This window comes from Cebus imitator, unplaced genomic scaffold (genome assembly GCF_001604975.1).
Source record: "Cebus imitator isolate Cc_AM_T3 unplaced genomic scaffold, Cebus_imitator-1.0 Scaffold904, whole genome shotgun sequence".
NCBI classification, from domain to species: domain Eukaryota; kingdom Metazoa; phylum Chordata; class Mammalia; order Primates; family Cebidae; genus Cebus; species Cebus imitator.
The window spans coordinates 110540-130745 of NW_016108219.1; the positions used below are offsets into that span (position 1 = coordinate 110540).

The following is a 20206-nucleotide window of genomic DNA, read 5'->3' on the forward strand; positions in this document are numbered from 1 at the left end:
ATAGTGGATATATGAGACTCTGTCAGAATGTGGCAGCTCAGAAAAGAAAAGGGGAGTCACACATTAGAAGACAGAAAGACCAATAAAAGGGAGAAGCTGTAAGAAAATCTCCTCTTTTAAGAATACAAATAAGTAAATCACATCAAGGAGATAAGCCCTGTTGGGAAATGTGACTTTCAAATAGAACTTAAGTCACCTTCATGGATCAAGGAGTTAGTGATCTATAATTTGTATGTAATTCAACAGTCATGATACTGAAACACAGATGTAACAATTAGGACTTTTTTTTAAGTGGTTTTATTGGTTCAAGTAACTGAAAAGTACAAGGGTCATCCTGGCCTTAGGGAATGGCTGATCAAGGGCTCATTCAAAGCTACCAAGATCTAGTTCTTTATCTTTTGGCTCAATTTCCTTTGTGTTGGTTTCATTCTCAGACAGGTTTTCTCAAATGGGAAAGGGTTGGCTACTACAGCTCCAGGCTCACATAACAAGTAAGGGGAGTCAACTTGTTGGGGCATTTTCTGGGTCAGGTTAGGAAAACATTAAACACTTTTGGTGCTTAATGAAGAGGGAATTTAATTCAGGAAATTGGGTATATAGGTGACAGAGAAACTGAGAATCAAAAAGGAAGGAATTGAGAAATTAGACATAGTGATAGGAAGCCACTATGAAGCTGGAAAGACAAAGGAAGAAGGTGCTATGATTGGAACCCAGAAGAATCTAGAACCATGACAAGTCTGTCACACAAAGCTAATCATAAAGAGGAAGTAGCCACTCAGAGACACTGCTGCAGGCAGAAGAGAAAGGGGAAACTACCAGTCTCTTCTGACTGCCTCCCATTGGACAAGCCTAGCTGAAAGCCAGCTGGCAAGACAGACTGGAATATGTGCTTGCCTGTAACAGAGCAGACAATAGATCTGAGAGCAAGAAGGCAAGTAACCAACACAAGATTTAAATATAAATGATTATGTTTCTCTGTCATAATTACCTTCAACCATAATCTGTTGAATTTACCTTCCCTGATAAACAAAGGATTCCTTAACAATGTCTTGGGCAGATTCCCTTAACTTACTGATCAGCTTCAGCTATTAAACCTCTGTCCAGTGCACAGGCAGCATGAATTTGCACACTGCTGGGGCTGAGGTACTCTTGGCCAGTTGTGAGCCACTGAGACCATGGGGAATTCAGGCAGGAAAGATCCCAGTTCTTGTTGGATACACCACTGTAGCTGAAGGGAACTTCAGTCCTGTGTGCAACCAGGGATAGGGGAGAACTGTCCACCTGGGAGGTTGGTGCGAGTCACATGCTGGGACAGTGGGGAACTGTAGATCTCTGAAAACCCAGACCCAGGAGAAGGGTAGCTCTTGGCCTAAGTACCCCTGGGGCCACAGCAAGGGAACTTTTGATATGTATATGGCGAGAGTAATAATTCTCAACTGGTGGAAACAAGTGTGGGTTGGCAGCACAGGGGTTAGGAGATGACACATGTAATCTGTCATATACAAGGGACTGAGCAAATGAACATACTGAGGATAATGAGAGACAGGATTCTCACTGTCTTCAAATATGGAACTCAGGAAAGCCAGAACAAACCATGTGATGAGGGACTGAAATTGGAAGTAGCTATATAGAGAGATCGAAAACTGTAGAAATAACCACAGGTGTGTGAGAGATTGTGTGTGTGTGTGCATGAGTATGTGTGTGTACACACATGCATTTATTGCTAGCTCTCTGTCTGTTGAGAAGGCCTAGGAGCAACACTTCATAACGATGAGTGCAACTGGCTCCCTGGTCTTGGTTTTTAAATACTATTTTCCATTAAAAGGAACCAGAGGTCTTGGAAAAAATGGCTGATTCCAGGACTGGGACAAGGAAAGTACAAGGTAAGCCTCTGACACTTTGTGCCACAATATAAGGAAGTTTTCAAAGAATGATAAGGACATGTTAAAAGGATATAGTAATCAAACTGAAAGTGCTCCCACTTGCCAAATCTGTAACAAATTGGGCATTAAAATAAATAATGATAGTATTGGACTATACCACACTGAATAAAATAAGAATCTATGGATCCATACAAATATAAATATATATATACAATATAGCATATATAGCAATATATACAAAATATACAGTAATATATACAAAAATACATATCTAGCAAATGAGGTAAAGAAAAAAGTCTGCCTTTTAGTAGATTGTCAACTAGTAAATGTAGAAGAAATGATGGAATTAGAAAATTGTTATTTGGTAACTAGTGTAGTAATAATTGGTTTAGGCAAAATTCATCAATGAATGCTTAAAGAAGTGAGTGAAAATTTGATGAGGAACATGATATTTACTTATTCTCAGAGCACCCCACTTGTTAATTTTACAACAGAAAGATCTAGCAGATCGTATCTTTAACCAAGTGAAAAAATGTTAACATCACCAGCAATAGAACAAATCATCATGATGTGTATCCTGTCACTTCTGTGGTATTTCTGGAAAAAATTCATTATGCTAATCTAATCCTGAGGAAACATCAGACAAACCCAAATTTAGGGACATTCTACAAAGTAACGGGCTTGGATAATTCAAAAATATCAAGGCCTTGAAGGGCAAGGGAAGACTGAAGAACTGTCTCAAGTTGAAATAAATTAAAAGAAATGATGACTAGATGCAACACAAGATTCTAGTTTGGATTCTCAACCTGTAAAGAACATTGCTGTAAAAATTGGTAGAATTTTAATGGGATCTCTGAATTATATGTTGGCATAAAATCAGTGTTCATCTCCTGATTTTGATGGGTGCACTGTGGCTTCATCAGAGGATGTCCTTTGTTTAATAAATACACACTGAACTGTTTAGGAGTAATGTATCGTTTGTCTGCTACCCAATCTCAAGTGGTTAAGGGGGAAAAAAAGTAAGTCCATGTGTGCATGTGTGTAAAGAAAGAAAGAGAATGAATGATAAGACAAATGTGTAGAATGTTAACAACTGGGGAATCTGGATGAAAGATACACAGAAGTTCTCTCTACCACTTTTGCAACTATTCATCCTTCTCTATGTTATATTTTTTAAAGGATTCTACAGTAAAATTGCCAGACTTTCAATCCTGGCATTACAGATATTCTGTTGTTATATCCATAGCTTACTCTTTCCCCAGGTGCCCACAAGTCATCAAGGGACTGAGCTTCAGTGATTTCATGTGGCAGCTGCACTGGTATGTAGGACCAGGCCCCTGCTTTGTAGGACCTAAATCTTAGACAGTTTGGGGGATTCCTTAAGAAAAAGAATACAAAATTTCTAATTTGAAATTAACTATGAAAGTGAATATTGCCAGGTATGGTGGCTCATGCCTGTAATCCCAGCATTTAGGGAAGCTGAGGCGGGCAGATCACGAGGTCAGGAGTTTGAGAACAGCCTGAGCAACATGGTGAAACCCTGTGTCTACCAAAAAGAAATACAAAATTAGCCGGGCATGGTGGTACACGCCTGTCTCAGCTACTTGGGAGGCTGAGGCTAGAGAATCACTTGAACCTGAGAGGTGGAGGTTGCGGTGAGCCAAAATCACTCCATTGCACTCCAGCCTGGGCAACAAAAGTGGGACTCCATCTCAAAAAACAAAACAAAACAAAACAAAAAAAAGAATATTTATTTAGTCAGGGCTCAAACAATTGAAGGGCACTGAAACTCAAACTGCATGTTCAGCACAATAAATCTGCTTCTGCTGAAATGGTGAGATGGTCTTCCACTGTTTTAGGAGCTCAGGAAGAAGCATGGGCTGAGCAAATGTGACTAGCTCTACACTGGGCCTTTAAATAGAAATGCTCTTTCTCTATTGTTTGGACCTTTCTCACCAAGAGAGTAAAAACTACAGAGATGGGTTTGGGCCTGGGGATGAAAACACCAAGAAGACTACTCAGCCTAACTCTAGTGTTCCAAGTCACAGAAGCCTGCCTCAACCCTTAGCAAATAGACTAGAAAAAGCGCAGTCTTACTACAGGCTGAATAGAAATAAAATGCAATGAGAAGCAAGTAAAAGGCTACCATATGGTCCAGTCTGGCTCTCCAGGGGACCATAGCAGTTTTTGGTTGAACGCCTTATGGTAATAAAGATCATACATTGGCCTGGTCTTTTTGTCCATGTCTTTGAAAGCTCATGGGGTAGGGGTGGGGGCCAAGGGGAAGTTGCCTGTTGCAGGACAAACTCTCTATCTCTTTTCATTAGCCACATAGCAACCCACAAATATCTATTTCTCATACTAGCCTGTGTGCCAAGACTGAGAAAATGGCTGTCAATACCCATTCCTCTCCAACCCTCCCTCTTATATGGCAGCAACAAACCAACAGAGGTCTTCATTCTTTCTAAGAGGGTATGTTGTTTGTACTTCACTGGGCATGAAGGAAATAAACAGAACCGCAAAACAGAGAAAATATAATTCGATAGTCAGCGTGGAAATACTGCTCCCTCCGCTAGGCATTTCACCAAGATGAAACTTGCTTCACTTTTATAACACAACCCATCAAAGAACTGAGACAGCTCATAATATTATCCATCATGATATGGTAGTGTCCTTGGATGCTACAAAGGAACACATGTGGGTAGATTGCCAATTTGTTATTTTTAGTTCTTGAAAAATTTGACTATGGGGGGAAATTTGAAGAAAATTACCCAGTCCCCAGCCTGTAAATACAGCACTTAAAGCACATCTATCAGTAAGAACCACCAATTATAGCCGCAGGCATTTGCAGGTGACCAAAGGATATTTCCCAGCCTTCTCTCATCCATTCTCTCACATGGGCTTGTAGAAGAGCTTTTTATAGGAGTGTGGAGCCTGGCTGTGAGGAACACACTTTCTACCTCAAACCTCTGCATTTGTTCCCCTCTGATGAAAGCATTCATCTCCCTGGTTTTCACATGGCTGGCTCCTTCTCATGCTACAGAACTCACCTGAGGTTGCACCCCCATGGAAGAGTCTTTCCTATCACCATATGGGAAGTTGTGCCCATCCCCAGCAATCACCCTGTCACCTCACCCTGTGGGTCCAGTTCTATAACTTACCACCATGCATGGCAATTTACTGTGTGTTGTGTTTATTTGTCCCATTCATTACTGTATTTCAGCCCAGCACAGGGCCAGGCATAGTGTGTACTTGATACATTGTTAATTCAACAGTCATAAAAAAAGAGAAAAGCAGAGAAAAACAGAAATTCCCTCAGATGGGTGCATGAAGAGTCAGGTATGTCATTTCTTTCAATAAGTTTTTTTCATAAAACATGCCAAACTGTTGGAAACCTCTAAAGGGGCATATGATTAGAGAATGAAGTTCAAAATAATTCTCAAAATGAGAGAGCACAGTTTCATCTTACTCATTCTCTCTCAGATTTGTTCAACTAATGTGAAATCTCCAGGCACACACAAAGAGTTGAGAGAGGATCAAAAACACTTTGCTCTGGTGCCTGATAAAGAGGCTCAATCAATTGTCAATAAGAACTCATTATGGACAATCTGTGGTGGAAAAGTTGAAAAGAACCCATAATATAGAACTTCTGCCCAACTCCAGGGGCTCAAATCAACACCTGCTATGTGGCCGACATGTTGCTTAACACTCCAGTCCTAACTCAGTTTTAATTCTGATAACCATAATGAGTGATTGAAGCAAAGTCTCAATCAATTAAGGTTTATTAAGCTAGCTTTAGGCCAAGTCCAGGAAAGACACTGGCCACAGACATATCTGTGACTGTTTTTCTGAAGGGGTTTTCAGAAGGTTTAGTATTTATACATTTTCTTAAAGAAGGGAGGATACGTAGGAAGAGGGATACGTAGCCAGAAAGGCAAATGGTTACTTTCATGTGAGACTTTAGTTAGTGCCCAGTAAATCCAGAATTTACATAAAATAAGTTGAATGTTTGGAGACAAAAAGGGAGTAAAAGAAGAATCAATTATGCCAACATTTCTGGGTAGGTAAAGGAATGACTGATCTCATCTTGTCTTTGTTCTGCACCTGGGGAGATAAGCTTGTAATGGATATTATCAGTGTGGAGACAAATGGACTTAGTTTCAGGAGCTAGACTTAGATTTAGACCTAAAGTTACAATTGGCCTGTCCTTGTTTATGGGGGGGGGGGGGGGAAGGGGGTGGGAAGCCAACAACAAATTTACTTATGAATGATCTGCAGGGGCAGTCCTTTGTAGGTGCCTGAGGCCTTTTACTTTTCTGTGGGGGTTCGATTCATGAATAATGCTCATAACAGCTATTCATTTGGAAGAGGATATTGTGCATCTCAGCCTCCAGGTTCAACCTCCCCTTTTACATAAAGATTTTAGGGGTCCTGGGATTTTTTTTTTATTATCCTTTATAATTTCATTCTAGATTTTGCACATGGATTGTTAGAACTGACACATATAATCCTGAGACTAAAGTCTAAAGTGATAGAAACAGATCCTGGGACTAGAGGTTACAGTATACAATAGAATGGTCCTTTATTTTAAAAGTATCTACTCAACTCTGGAAGACTTGAGCAAGGAGTTACCAGACAAGTTACTTCAGGTTCTGGACACACTAACCTAGATGGAAATGGGCTACCCCAAGCAGTGGTCACTCCAGTTGGGTCTTAGTGGGAAGACAGCTGATCTGAGGTCACAGTAGAGGGAGAGGGATCCTTCAGGACATGAGGCCTCTAAACCCAGATTAGGACTTCCCAAGCCAGGGTAAGGCAATTTAAAATCCAGATCCAAAAATTCCTAACCAACAGGCGTGCAGGAGGACAAAACACTACATGAAGATCCAACCTCTGCATGATCTCTGCTTAAGGATCTGTGTCCTCTTGCCTCCCTTTCTAAAACCTCATTTTGTATGTTACATGGGTTCACAATACTCAGACAAGCTTTTGGATAAGTACTTGTTTTGGAGGCTTCGCTACCCTAATTTTTGTTTGTTTTATTCAGCACACATAAACTTTTAGCCAAAGGCCTGGAAACCATTGTTGCTTTAGAACTGTTGACGAAAAAAATCAAACTCCATAAAATATTTCAAAAGGTTTATTCCAAGCCAATATAACCATGGCCCAGGGAACAGTCTGTGGAGGCCCTGAGAAAGTGTGCCTGAAATAGTGGGTTACATTTTGATTTTATACATTTTAAAAAGAGTGAAGTTACACGCAAAGATATAAACCAATACGTGTAAGGAATACATTGCTTTGACCCAGGAAGGCAGGACATCTTAAAGTGTAGGCTTATAAGTCATAGGTGGATTGAAAGATTTTCTGATTGGCAGATAGTTGAGAGAGTTAAGCTTTGTCCAAAGACTTGAAGTCAACAGAAAAATATAATGCTTGAGTTAAGGTGTGTTGTGGAAGCCAAGGTTCTTATTATGTAGATGAAGACTCCAGGTAGTATCCCTCAGAGAGAATAAATGGTAAATGTTTCTTTCTGACCTTAAAAGGTGTCAAACTCTTAGTTCATCTCTCCTAGATCCACAGAAGGCCTGGTTGTATCAATGGGAATTCTCTACAGATGTAAATTTCCCCCATAAAAGACAACTGTGAGTCATTTTAGACTATGCCAAAGAAATATATTTGGGTGTAAAATATTTTGATTTCCTTCAGGGTCTGCTCTCTGTCATCTGATGCTATACCAGAGTCATATTGGAATTTTGTATCTTATTGCCACAAGGTCTGTTTTGTCAGTCTTAAGATCTCTATTTTAATGTTAATGTTGGTCAGCTGTGCCTAAACTCAAAAAGGGAGGGTGTATAAGGAGGGGGTGTCTGACCTCCCTTCCTCTCATGGTGGATGATTCAGTTTTTCTAGTTTCTCTTGGGTCTCCTTGGCCCAAAGTATAACCAGGTGTCCCAGGTTCTTGGCCTCCCCTGCCCCAAGAATGGAGAAAGAGGCTGTGGAGGTGCTGTGGGCTTACCGTTCGTATAAATATTGTGGACCCAAAGAGTTTTGCAGAGAGCAATTTATTAGGCAGAGAGAGAGAGAGACAGAAGTAGAGTGAGCTCCCATGCTATTGTGGAAGGGGATCCCAGAGAGGAAAATCCGCACAAGTAAGGTGCAGTGGAGTTTTAACTTTGAAGTTATTCCCACCCCATTCATGTTCTCATCCAGTGAGAGAAGTTTTTTAAAACTTCCTTTGGAGTGGTTAATCTTTGACTCCGATATTGGATTGGCTGCTTGGCCCACAATAGAGCCCCTCCTTCCAGGGCTTTTGGCAGGCTTTCTGAGCAAAGGAAGCTCACCTGGAATTTTACCTAGCCTGCACACGGGAAAGTTAGACAAAGAACTCTAGGTTCCTAGATGGGGACGTGGATGGAGGCATGGCATGGGGAAGTTCTTGACTTTGAAACCATGCCCCTTGTGGACCCAGGAAGAGAAGTTAACATAGTCCTTCAGTGCCCCCTCCAACTGCTGTTGGGACACGGGTGTTGACTGCTCTTTAGCTACTTCTTGCTGCACTGGGGCATAGAAGGGGCCCTGAAGTTGAGGTTTCCTCCAGAGGGGAGTCTTTCAGGGATGCAGGTTGATCCAGACTTATATGATATAACTCATGAGCCAAGGACATCCGGGATTCCATTTGCAGGATCATTTGTGGTCTTATGGCTTTAATTCTAGAGGAAATGAACTTGACAACAAGGTTAAAGATGAGAGGCCTGAAGGCCAGCAATACTAGAATGGTTATAAACAGGCCTAGAAGAGGGTAGAGCCAGGACAGCCAGTTGTTAAACAAGCCCCATGATTCTGTTTCTTGAAGGTCTTTGCCCTGTGTTTGATTTGGTCCCTGAGTTCTTTAACTTTGTTTAAGACAACACTCAATTGGTTTATAAAATAGCAGCATTCTTTTCCTAGAAAGAGGCAGGTTCCTTTTTTCTCTGCTGTTACCAGATTTAGGGCCTTTCTACTTTAAAGAGCTATGGCAGCTAAAGAGTTAAGCTGTTTTTGCAGAGAGAATTAGCAACCTTTTCTGTGCTATTATTTAACTCTTGAGATAGCTTATAGTAACTGAGTAGAGGTAGTAACTTTTTTAATGCCAGTGCCAAGTTTTCCTATTTTCTGGCCGCCCCCTGCAACTATGAAAGGGATAATTGGGGTTCGAGAGTCTGGCTGCAGATAGCAAAGTCAAGAATGATAGTTCTGTTAATGCCAGGATGTAAATTAGACTTATGAGTAGTTAATTTCCTGGGGATCTTGTCAGAAGAGCAAACATAGATCCTCTAACGGCTTGCAGGTGTACGAAGGGTTGTCTCCGGGAACTTTAGGCGGTGGAGTGCAGGGCCTATGATTTTCTTCAGGAAGTGTTCAAGACTTCAGCCAAGTGTGATGAATCCATGAGTTAATTCCCACCACCTTAACTGCCATTGGGGTAGACAGAATAACCAAAAATGGTTCTCTCAAAGATGGGCCTAGAGAGGGAAAGCCTGAGGGGAGAGACTTAACAAGCACTAGGTATCCAGGGCAGAACCCTTTCCCCTTTACCCTAGGGTGTCCTTTAGGTAAGGTCCTAAGAGCCTGTTGATACTTAGCCAAGGAAGATATATCTTTCATTAGACCTGCTGTTTCCTTGTCTGATACAAGATTATTAGTAAGAAAGGGCCATCCATAAAGCATCTCATAGGGGCTGAGTCCTATTTTCTGAGGAGAGTTTTGAGCTCTTAAGAGTGCTATTGCTAATAGAGAAGGCCACAGGAGATGGGTTTCCTGTGAGAATTTCTTTAGGTGTCTTTTAAGAATTTCCTTCATCTTTTTCACTTTCCCTGAGGACTGAGGCCTCCAAGTACAGTGGAGATGATACTGTATTCCTAACGCCCTGGAAATTCCTTGGGTCACTGCAGCTTTGAAGGCAGGGCCATTATTGTTTGAAGACAGTGAGGGAGTCCAAATCTAGGGATTATTTCATTAATTAGGACTTGTATTGCCTCTTGGGATTTTTCTGCTTGGCAGGTAAAAGCCTTAACCCGGTTTGTGTAGGTATCTACACATACTCACAGACATCGATGTCCCTGAGACTTAGGCATATGGGCGAAGTCCATTTGCCAGTCCTCACCTGGGTAATGACCGGCTTGCTCTTCCCCAGGAGGAGCTTTGTGATGTGCCAAAGGATTATTCTTCTGGCATATTTCACATCCTTTGACTATTTGTTCAACAGCCTTGAAGAGACCCTTTTCTGTAAATATAGATTTGGCCATCTGATGTGTATTCTCTATACCCATATGGAAGGTTTGATGTCGGGTTTTAAGTACTTTCCACTGACTGGCAGCAGGTAGAAGAACTTTTCCTTCCTCTGTAGCTAGCCATCCTGAAGGGAGAAAATTATGTCCCTGGGAGATTGCCCACTCTACCTCTTCTGATGAGTACTGAGGTCTAGTTCCCTGGAGAGGGTTTTCTCATATTAAAGATCCTTCTATAAATTCTTGTCTAGCTGTCCTTTTTGCCTCTAGGTCAGCTCCACAATTGCCCTCTGCTTCCTTCTTATCTCCTTTCTGGTGGCCTCAGCAGTATAAGACTGCTACCTCTTTGGGTTCTTGGACAGCTTGTAGTAATTCTAAAATTTCCTTATGATATTTAATGGGAGTTCCTGCCGAGGTTAGGGACTCTCTTTCCTTCCATATGGTGGCATGGGCATGCAGAACCAGGTAAGCATATTTGGAATCTGTGTATATGTTTATTCTCTGTTTTCTAATTTTAGAGCTTCAGTGAGGGCTACTAGTTCTGCCAGCTGAGCATTAGTTTCAGGAGGAAAGAATTACTTTCAAGCACTGTTTGATCACTGACTAATGCATATCCTGCCTTTCAAACTCCCTTCTCCATAAATGAACTACATCAGTATATAGATTAAGGTCAGGGTTGGCTAGAGGAGTTTCTAAAAGATCCTCTCGAGCCACATAGTTCTGGGCTATACCCTGTGGACAGTCATGTTCTTTGTCTTTCCGTTTCTCAGGAAGAGAAGTAGCTGGATTGAGGGCTGCACATGTGCACAGCTGAAGTACAGGGCCTTCAAGCATTAAGGCCTGATATTTGAGTAAGCGGTTGTCAGACAGCCCTAAGCCTCCTTTAGAGGGCAGAATTCCAGCTACATCATGTGAAGTCCATAGAGTTCAATCTTTCCCTTGACCTATTTTAACAGCTTCTGAGACCAGTATAGCCACTGCGGCTATGACGCACAAGCAATGTGGCCAGCCTTTTGCTACTGCATCAATTTCCTTATTTAGGTATGCCACCAGCTGTGGCGTAGCCCCCCAAGTCTGGGTGAGAACCCCCAGTGCCACTCCTGACTTTTCCATAACATATAGGGAGAAGTCACTCCCTGTAGGAAGGCTTAGAGCTGGAGCCTGCAGTAGTACCTGCTTTAGGGTCTGAAAGGCTGCCTCAGCTATAAGGTCCCATTGCATTAGATGGGTGTTAGCTTTTTGGGTTTCCTTAATTAGAGTGTATAGCGGTTTTGCTATTTTACCACATCTAGGAATTCACAATTGGCAGAAACCAGTTATTTTTAAGAATCCCCACAACTGTTTTAAGGTCTTTGGATGGGGGAAGGCCAATATGGGTTGGAGACGTTTTTTAGCAAGGGCCCAAGTGCCCTTAGACAACACGAGCCCTAGGTATTTTACCTGTGGCCTACAAAGTTGGGCTTTTGGTTTGGAAACTTTATATCCACAGGTGGCAAGAAAGTTTAGGAAGTCCTGGGTGGCCTGCTCACATTGAGTTTCTGAGTTTGCAGTTAAAAGTAAGTTATCTATATATTAAAGAACCAGGGTACCTGGATGTGAAAACTTACTAAAGTCCTGAGCTAGAGCCTGGCTAAACAGGTGGGGGCTATTTTGAAAGCCCTGGGGTAACACTGTCCAGGTGAGCTGAGAATTCTGGTCTAAAGGGTTTCTGAAGGCAAACAGAAACTGGGAGTCGTGATGAAATGGAACACAGAAAAAGGCATCTTTAAGGTCCAGGACTGTAAACCACTGTGCCTCTCCTGGTATTTGAGAGAGTAAGGTGTACGGGTTGGGGACAGCTGGGTATAAAGGGATCACAGCTTCACTGATAACCCTGAGATCTTGCTCCAGCCTCCATTGTTCATTAGGTTTTTGCGCTCCTAAAATTGAAGCAATACAAGGCTGTTACAGGACTTCAATAGACCCTGAGTTTTTAAGTTCTTTACAATATCCTTTAGCCCCTTTTTGGCTTCTGGTCTTAGGGGGTACTATCCTTGGTAAGGAAAAGAGATGGGATCCTTTAGCCTTATTTGAATTGGGCATGCATTCTTTGCCCATCCAAATTGTCCATCCATTGCCCAAACCTTGGGATTAATCCCTTCTTGAAATAATGGGCAGCACAGAGGGATTTCCTCCCTGATGATGTTCATATAGACAATGGCTCCTGCTCTAGCCAGCAGGTCCCGCCCTAGTAAGGGAGTGGGACTTTCTGGCATGATGAGGAAGTCATGGGAGAAGAGCATATCTCCCCAGTTACAGCTTAGCGGCTGGGAGACAAATCAGGAGACTGCTTGTCCTAGGACTCCTCAGACAGTTACAGACTTGGAGAACAACTGTCCAGGACAGGAAATTAAAATGGAGAAGGCTGCGTCAGTGTCCAGGAGGAGATTAACCTAGCCCTCCATGGCTAGCTTTACCCGGGGCTCGGTGAGGGTGATGTCTTGTGCTGGTGCTTGCCCCAGGCACCCTCAGTCCTGCCATTGGGTCATTTGGTTAGCCACTGTAGAACCTTGGAACCTTTGACCCTGGGACAGTGTGCCTTCCAGTGATCCCCTTGGCACAGTGGGCAAGAACGAGGTGGTGGTCCATTTCTCTGGGGACAATTTCTTATAAAGTGCCCCGTTAGACTGCAGTGATAGCAAACTCTGCCAGACTGGCAGCTAACCCAAGGCTTTTTTTTCCTCTGAGCCCCTTGGGTCTGCTTGCCTAAGGCCATAACTAGGGCTGTGGCTTAATTCTGGCCTTTCCTGTTCCTCCTGGTCTCTATTATAGAACGCCAAGGTTGCTAGATTTAGTAATGATTTTAGGTTCTGTTCTGGCCCCAGGGCCAGCTTTTGGAGCTTTCTCCTAATGTCTGCCACTGACTGTGTAGAAAATTTGTCTTTTAATATTAACTGACCCTCAGTGGAGTCTGGTGACTGGGGAGTATACTTTCTTAAGGCCTCCCGTAACCACTTAGGGAAGGCTGTTGGTTTTTTTTTCCCTTCCTTGAGTTATGGTGGATAACATTGCATAGTTCATGGGCTTCTTCCTAGTTCACCTTAATCCTTCAAGTATGCAGGTTAATAAGTACCTACGACTCCAGTCCCCCTGTTCTGGGTCAGGATCCCAGTGAGGGTCCATGCTAGTGACTGCTTGTCCACCTGCAGGAAATCTATCCTTCTCCTATTACCTTATTTGGTCACATACTTAGCTAAGGTATCATGTGTCCCCAAACTCTTGAACCGCTGCTAAAGCAGCCTCTCTCTCATTGCTGGTTAGGGTTTGACTAAGCAATAACATGATATCTTTCCAATTTAATTCAAAGGACTGACCCCAGCCCTGCAGAACATCTGTGTACTTGTCTGGGTCATCTAAAAATTTTCCTAAGTCTGCCTTGATTTGTTTTAAGTCAGAAAGTGAAAAGGGAATATGCACCTTGGTCAGGCCAAATTCCCCTCCTACTGCTTTTAGGGGGCAGAGTTGGGGCACCCCAGTAGCTTGAGGTGCCTGGGTTGCTTTGGCCTTCCCTGATTCCTCTTGGATAGCAGGAGCTGAGGAGACCTGGTTAGCTTTGGTGGAGGGAGGAGCTACTGGGAGTCCTAAATGTGGGGGTAGTGGTCCTGAGGAGGGACCAGTAGGGTATGGTGTGCAGGCATTACATAGCTGAGGATTATTCCTTAGAGGGAAGAAAACTTGCACATAGGGGACCTCAAACCATTTATCTTCACTTTTACAGAACAGGTCTAATTGAACAATGGTGTCGTAATGTATACTTCCCTTAGGAGGCCGGGTTTCTCCACTCAGCAGAGGGTATTGTGGCCATGCTGTTTTGCAGAGAAAAATGAGCTGCTTCTTCTTTAAAGGTCATGTGTTAAATTGGTCCCAGTTGTCTAGGATACATTTTAAAGGAGATTTTGCCTTGGGAAGAGTAGCACCCATCTGAAATCGAACACAGGAATGCCTGCATCCCTGGTTATTCCTTGCAAACGTTAGACCTGGGGCATCCCCCAGTTATAGCACTTTGTGATTTCCTTGGCCCAAGATGGGTGATCATCTTCTGAGCCCCCCGCACCTTGTGCTGGGTTTAATCATGCTTACCAGCATCATGGGCACATGCTCACTATCTACATGCCCCTATTGACCACCATAAGGACATGGGGACTGCCAGGATTAGTGGTTCTTACCGGCATGTTCCTGAACTAGACCAGTGAGGCTTGGGCGATGGGTACCAATATTCCTGAGCAAGAGTTCAATTAACATAGGCCTGATTATAAAACTGCCCTAGGAGGATAAACTTCTGGGGAGGGACCTCTAAGCACAACAATCCTAAAGAAGGCTGGATGGTCAAATGGCTGAGGCCAAAACAATGCCCTCAGGACCCAGGCCTCCTCCCCCATCCCACTCTCCATTATAGGAATATGCCTTAGGGTTGTGGGGCCTGTAATTAACTATTCGAGCCCTGGACCAGGTCTGGCTGTGGTATTCTATGTGGAGAAGTTCCGCCATACAGAGAGCCAATCTTAGGCAAGGCAAATTGTACATTATTAGATTCTGGCACCATTTAATTGGATTAGGAAATTTGCAGATGACAAAAATACAATGTTCTATAGCCCCTTAGTACCCACTAATAAGACTCTAACTCCGTTAGGACTTAACTTAGCACTGTGGACTAAGAGAACTGGCTTTGTGCATTTATACTGCAGGAGGTTCTGTAGGCATAAGCTTGAGGGTACCTCAGGCATGAGTCCCTTGGCTATCACTGCTGGGCCAGGGCCAGGGCCAGGGCCACCAAAGCTGCACCCCCCATGGTGCCACTGTCCACCATGGCCAAGTGTGTGTGTCAGGTCCCTCCCTGCGGCTTCCTCCCTGCAGGGCACTCCCTATAGGCCCCTCCCCGGAGGCCAGCTCAGGTTAGCTTGCCTGCTCTGCTGCTTGCAGGAGTGGCAGCAGTGCCGGTACCTTTTAAATTCTGGACGCCACACTATTTAAAAGTGGGTCTCACAGCATGTGCGGCACCCTGCTCTGTGGGCTCAGTTCATGGCCAGGATTGTGCAGCCTGCAAGCGAGCAGGCCCAGCATTCTTGGTTTAGTGGGCTAGCTAGAGGGAGTGCACTCCCACTCAAGCAGCGGGGAGTGCTGTGACATGAGGAGCCCCCAGGCCTGGCCTAGCCTGGCCGTGCCCCCTCTCCCTCATCTGCACCCTCCGACACCGTAGGCAACTGGCCCAAAGAAACAAAGTACAGCCAGAAAAGGAAGCTGCTTTGGAAAATGCTGGGAGCTGTGCGTTTAAAATTTGGCAGGCCAGTGCCATTTAGAGGCTGGGCAGAGTCTAATCATCGACCATGCCTGCCCGGCTCAGCCATGGCCATGCATGGCCGGTGCATGCAGGCCCAGCCAGCCGCAGCTGTGTGCAGGCCCAGTACGGGCCCACCCATCCATTTTCTGCAGATGGCATCTGCCCCGTCCCACCTCTGGGACTGCTAGCAGTCCCATGCAAGAACCCCACCTGGTGCTCTCCCCACAGCAGACTCATGAGAAGTGAATAGGACAGATTCCAGCAAGTCAAAGGGTCCGAAGCACTCACCACCACTCTGAAGTAACGGTCTCTCATGACGTTCCTCCTGGCTGGCTCACCACAGATGTAACTGGGTGTCCCAGGTTCTTGGCCTCCCCTATCCCAGGAATGGGGGAAGAGGCCCTGGAGGTGCAGGGGCTTACCATTCATATAAATATTATGGACCCAAAGACTTTTGCAGAGAGTGATTTATTAGGCAGAGAGAGAGAGAGAGATAGGAGTAGAGAGAACTCCCATGCTGTTGTGGGAGGGGATCCCACAGAGGGAAATCCTTGCAGGTAAGGTACAGTGGAGTTTTAACTTTGAAGTTATTCCCACACCATTCATGTTTTCATCCAGTGAGAGTAGTTCTTTCAAACTTCCTTTGGAGTGATTAATCCTTGACTCCAATATTGGATTGGCTGCTTGGCCTGAAATAGAGCCCCTCCTTCCAGGGCTTTTGGCGGGCTTTCTGAACAAAGGAAGCTCACCTGAAATTTTATATAGCCTATGCATGAGAAAGTTAGACAAAGAACTCTAGGTTCCCTGATGGGGAGGTGGATGGAGGCATGGCGCTGGGAAGTTCTTGCCTTTGATACCACACCCCTTGTGGACCCAGAAAAATAAGTTAACATAGTCCCTCAATTTCAGAATATGTCAACAAAATATATTTGGGTGTAAAATATTTTGATTTCCTTCAGGGTCTGCTCTCTGTCATATGATGCTATAACTGAGTCATGTTGGAATTTTATATCTTATTGCCACAAAGTCTGTTTTGTAAGTCTTACGATCTCTATTTTAAGGTTAATGTTAGTCAGTTGTGCCTAAACTCAAAAAGGGAGGGGATATACGGAGGGGTGTCTGACCTCCCTTCTTGTCATGGTGGACAATTAAGTTTTTCTGGTTTCTCTTGGGTCTCCTTGGCCCAGAGGACTGACTGGTTCAGTCGGTTGCTGGGGGAGGGGAAGGCAGAGCTTAGGATTTTATTTTTGGTTTACAGAGCCTAGAGCCAGATGGGATAACCTGTCATTAAAACTTTACTACATTTATCTCCAGATACATTATCCTGATCCCAAAGATGGGATGTGACACTGAAAACTGTCAATGCAGAAAGCAGTGTACTATTTGTGTGTGTGGGTGTGTATGTAGAAGAAGGCAGCACAATAATGATAACAATCACTGAAATCCATTTTAAAAGGCACAGTCACAGTCTCAGGTGAGGTGCATTAAGATGCAAATTACTCTCTACAGGGGGTGGAGTGCTAGGAGCTATAGCTGAAACCAAATTCTTATAATCTCATTATACCTTTTCTCCTTACTGCCTTGGTTGCAGGACCTCTAGCTAAACACACTGGGGCATCAGTTATTACCCTATGGAAAGTTAGAATGCTGTGGGAACCTAGAGTGTGCTTGAGAAGGTCATACTTTTTAAAAGCTGCTGCTGATGCCAATGTCTAAAACCTTACGTTATGAAACCCAGGTTTATACATCACATTATTTAGAACTTTAGCAAATAGCAATTGACTCCATTTTGTAAAGTCTGTTACTAAAATTTTCCATATCAATAAAGTTCCTAGTAGAAATCTCTGTCTTGGAATTCAAGACCTACCACCAATAAGAAAGTGTGCAACTATGAAGTGTTCAGGAAAATACTAGATTTTAAACAAATTTAACCAATAAAATAAAATAAATCAATTAAATACCTATTAATTGATTAATAATAGGTAATTTCCATTTTAGATTTAAATTTGATCAATAATAGGTATTTCATCAACAACGGGGCAAAAGTTTGTGGCCTAAATAAACTTTGTATACTAATTATTTGCACAGCTTAAGTTCACTGGTGAATTAGCAACTGTCCGTTTACTTCATCTTATGAATAATTGGGCTCAAGTAAGATCTAGAAGCTTAATGAAAACACCATTGCAAAATTATAACTAGGACAGTGAAAGAGATCTGACCTAACCAACTCCATCTTGCTTCTAACCTCCAAGCTGCCCTTGTTCTTTCCTGGGTGTAGGGCTGAGCTAACTTTGGGAGTAACTTAGTTTATAGTTTAGCTTTGAAACAAAAACTTTAGCAACCCTTTCCCAAAACATACCCCCTTCCTGCCTGGGGACTAGACTGCCTTTGTTGAATTGACAAATTAGCTACAAGATTAGATGTTATGGTTTAGGAGTCATACAGCTGGAAGCTACAAGCTTCTGACCCTCCCCAAATTGCTCCTGGGGATAACATCACTATTGTAAAACCTAAGATCAGTGTTTGAGATATTTTCAGACCCTGCACTCCATTAATCAGCTGGCATCACCCAGATCAATAAACTGGCTCATCTGCTCTTGTGGACCTCAACCAGGAACTGACTCAGCCCAAGAGGACAGCTTAGACTCCAACCTGACCAATCAGAACTCCTGATTCACTGCCACCCCCTGCCCCCCACCACCGAATTATCCTTAAAAACTCCAATCTCCAAATTCTTGGGGAGCCCAATTTGTGACACGGAAAGAGCACTGATTTGGAATCAGAACTTGATTCTATCAAACCTCTACTTACTCATTGTAGCAATCATGTACTAAGGCATTATTATGTCCCAGATGCTCTGCAGGACAAGACAGAGATGAATAAAATGCTCATGAGCCTTTCCCTTGGTTGGTAGAAGTCTCACTGTGTACTTGCTTGAGAGAAAGTAGAGACAACGGAGGGGAATGAAAGGCCCAGCAAGGCAACTAAACTTCTGAAAGGAGGGGCTGAAGGATTCCAGCAATGGCCCCGTCTTATCTACCATGTGGCCTAGAAACTGCCCGGGCTGACTTAGGAGGTGAGAAAACAATGTACAGAAAAGATTTAGATGAATTATAAGGTATTTTAAAGCAAACTAATATCTGGCTTTATTATCCAGAACCATAGATGGTTTTGAATTCCTCAACGAGCTATGCAGCCTCTGCCTGCAGCACATGGAGCAGCAGGACATGGGGACAGACATTTTGGTTTCTCGATGTCTCCTAGCTGTACGGGCACATCAGAAATTTGGGGTATCTTCTCCTCAATATGGTGATATTTTCTTCTGAACAATAAAAAAATGGCTTGCTACATGAGTTAATTTTTTAAAATAAAAGGCAAACAGTAGACCTATTTTTAAAATGAACTGCTTTAGAGATTACTCTAAATGATGCTAATCATTTGCATGCAAACAATAATTAGATAATTAAGCAAGCTGGGATGGACTTGTATTTGGCCCCACTTTACCATCCATTTGTTTTGCATTTCTGTATACTTGAAAAACTACACAAGTAGATATCTGTAAAACAGTCTATAATTCAAATTTTCACTAGTGCACATTGACTCCTCAATTCATCCAAATTAGTAAGGCTTAAGAGTAGTTTCTCAAAGCCTTTGGGATCTGACTTCAGTCTATCCACATCATTTTCTCCTGAATTATCAGTATTCATGCCCAAGTCCACCATGTAACTATAGTCCTCTTCCCCACCCCCACCTCACTTAGGCTGCATTTACATATTAAGAAATTTGGATCGATGATGACTTCCATACATACATTCCTTGGAAAGCTGAACAAAATGAGTGAAAACTCTATACCATCATCCTCATCGAACTGAGGTCCAACACACTGCTCCAAAATAAAAAAAAAAAAATAGAAATTTGGTACAACTGCTCCTACCCAAAGCCATTTCCTCCTTTTACCCAGAAGCTAATCTAGTTACAGCCTCAAATTAGAGTTAATCGCCCGACATATTTTATAATTTATGAGTGTTACATCTGATGTGAAGTAATCAAGTTTTATGATCTATGACTGCATTTGTGGTTTATTGACTCAGAGTTTGGGTATTTCGCTTCTAAAAATGGATTTAATATGGCCAGATTAGTTGGCCCTTTCTGCGAAGGCCATCCTGAGTCACTCCCCAATAGTCACAGAGTTCCTCCTAATCCCTTAAATATCCCCTCAATATTAAGGCTGATCCAGAGCTGCATGTGTGCTTCATCAGGTTAATAACAGCAACAATTCCTTGTATTTGTATAATGCTTAATATTTTTCAAAGCACTGTTGTTAAATGTCATCCCCTCCCAAACCGGGTTCGGTGATAGGAAACTGAGAAGAATCTCATTTTCCTCATTAAAATAAAGTAAAAAATGTTAATATCAGAGGAAATGGAGCTGCCAGTCCCTCGGTTCCACATTCATTAGTAGAAGCCAGCTAAAATTTGCTGAGCTTCCCATTGCACTGAGCAGTCGTGGATGGTCACATCAGTCTTCTTGCCTCTCCTCGGTTGCTCCAGAGTCTCACTGCTCTTCTCTTTAGCTCTCCCTCACCAATGCAGGGGTCATCTGTCTGGGGCAGGTGATGAGAAGCATCATGCCAGCTGCCTCTCCTCAAGCGGCCCCTGCCAGCTGTGATCAGTGTTACCAGGCAAAGCCCTCTCAACTGGCCTCTGAATCTGAAGTCCTCCTTTGGGTTTTTCCTGTGC

The 20206-nt window shown here is 43.1% G+C and overlaps 1 non-coding gene across 1 annotated transcript; it reads left to right on the forward strand.

The window, feature by feature from the left end:
* The first annotated feature begins 19252 nt into the window (after positions 1-19252).
* LOC119469854 lies at positions 19253-19344 on the forward strand. The gene has a single exon (XR_005198704.1). It is a non-coding gene; the product is annotated as a small nucleolar RNA SNORD116 (small nucleolar RNA).
* Positions 19345-20206: the final 862 nt, after the last annotated feature.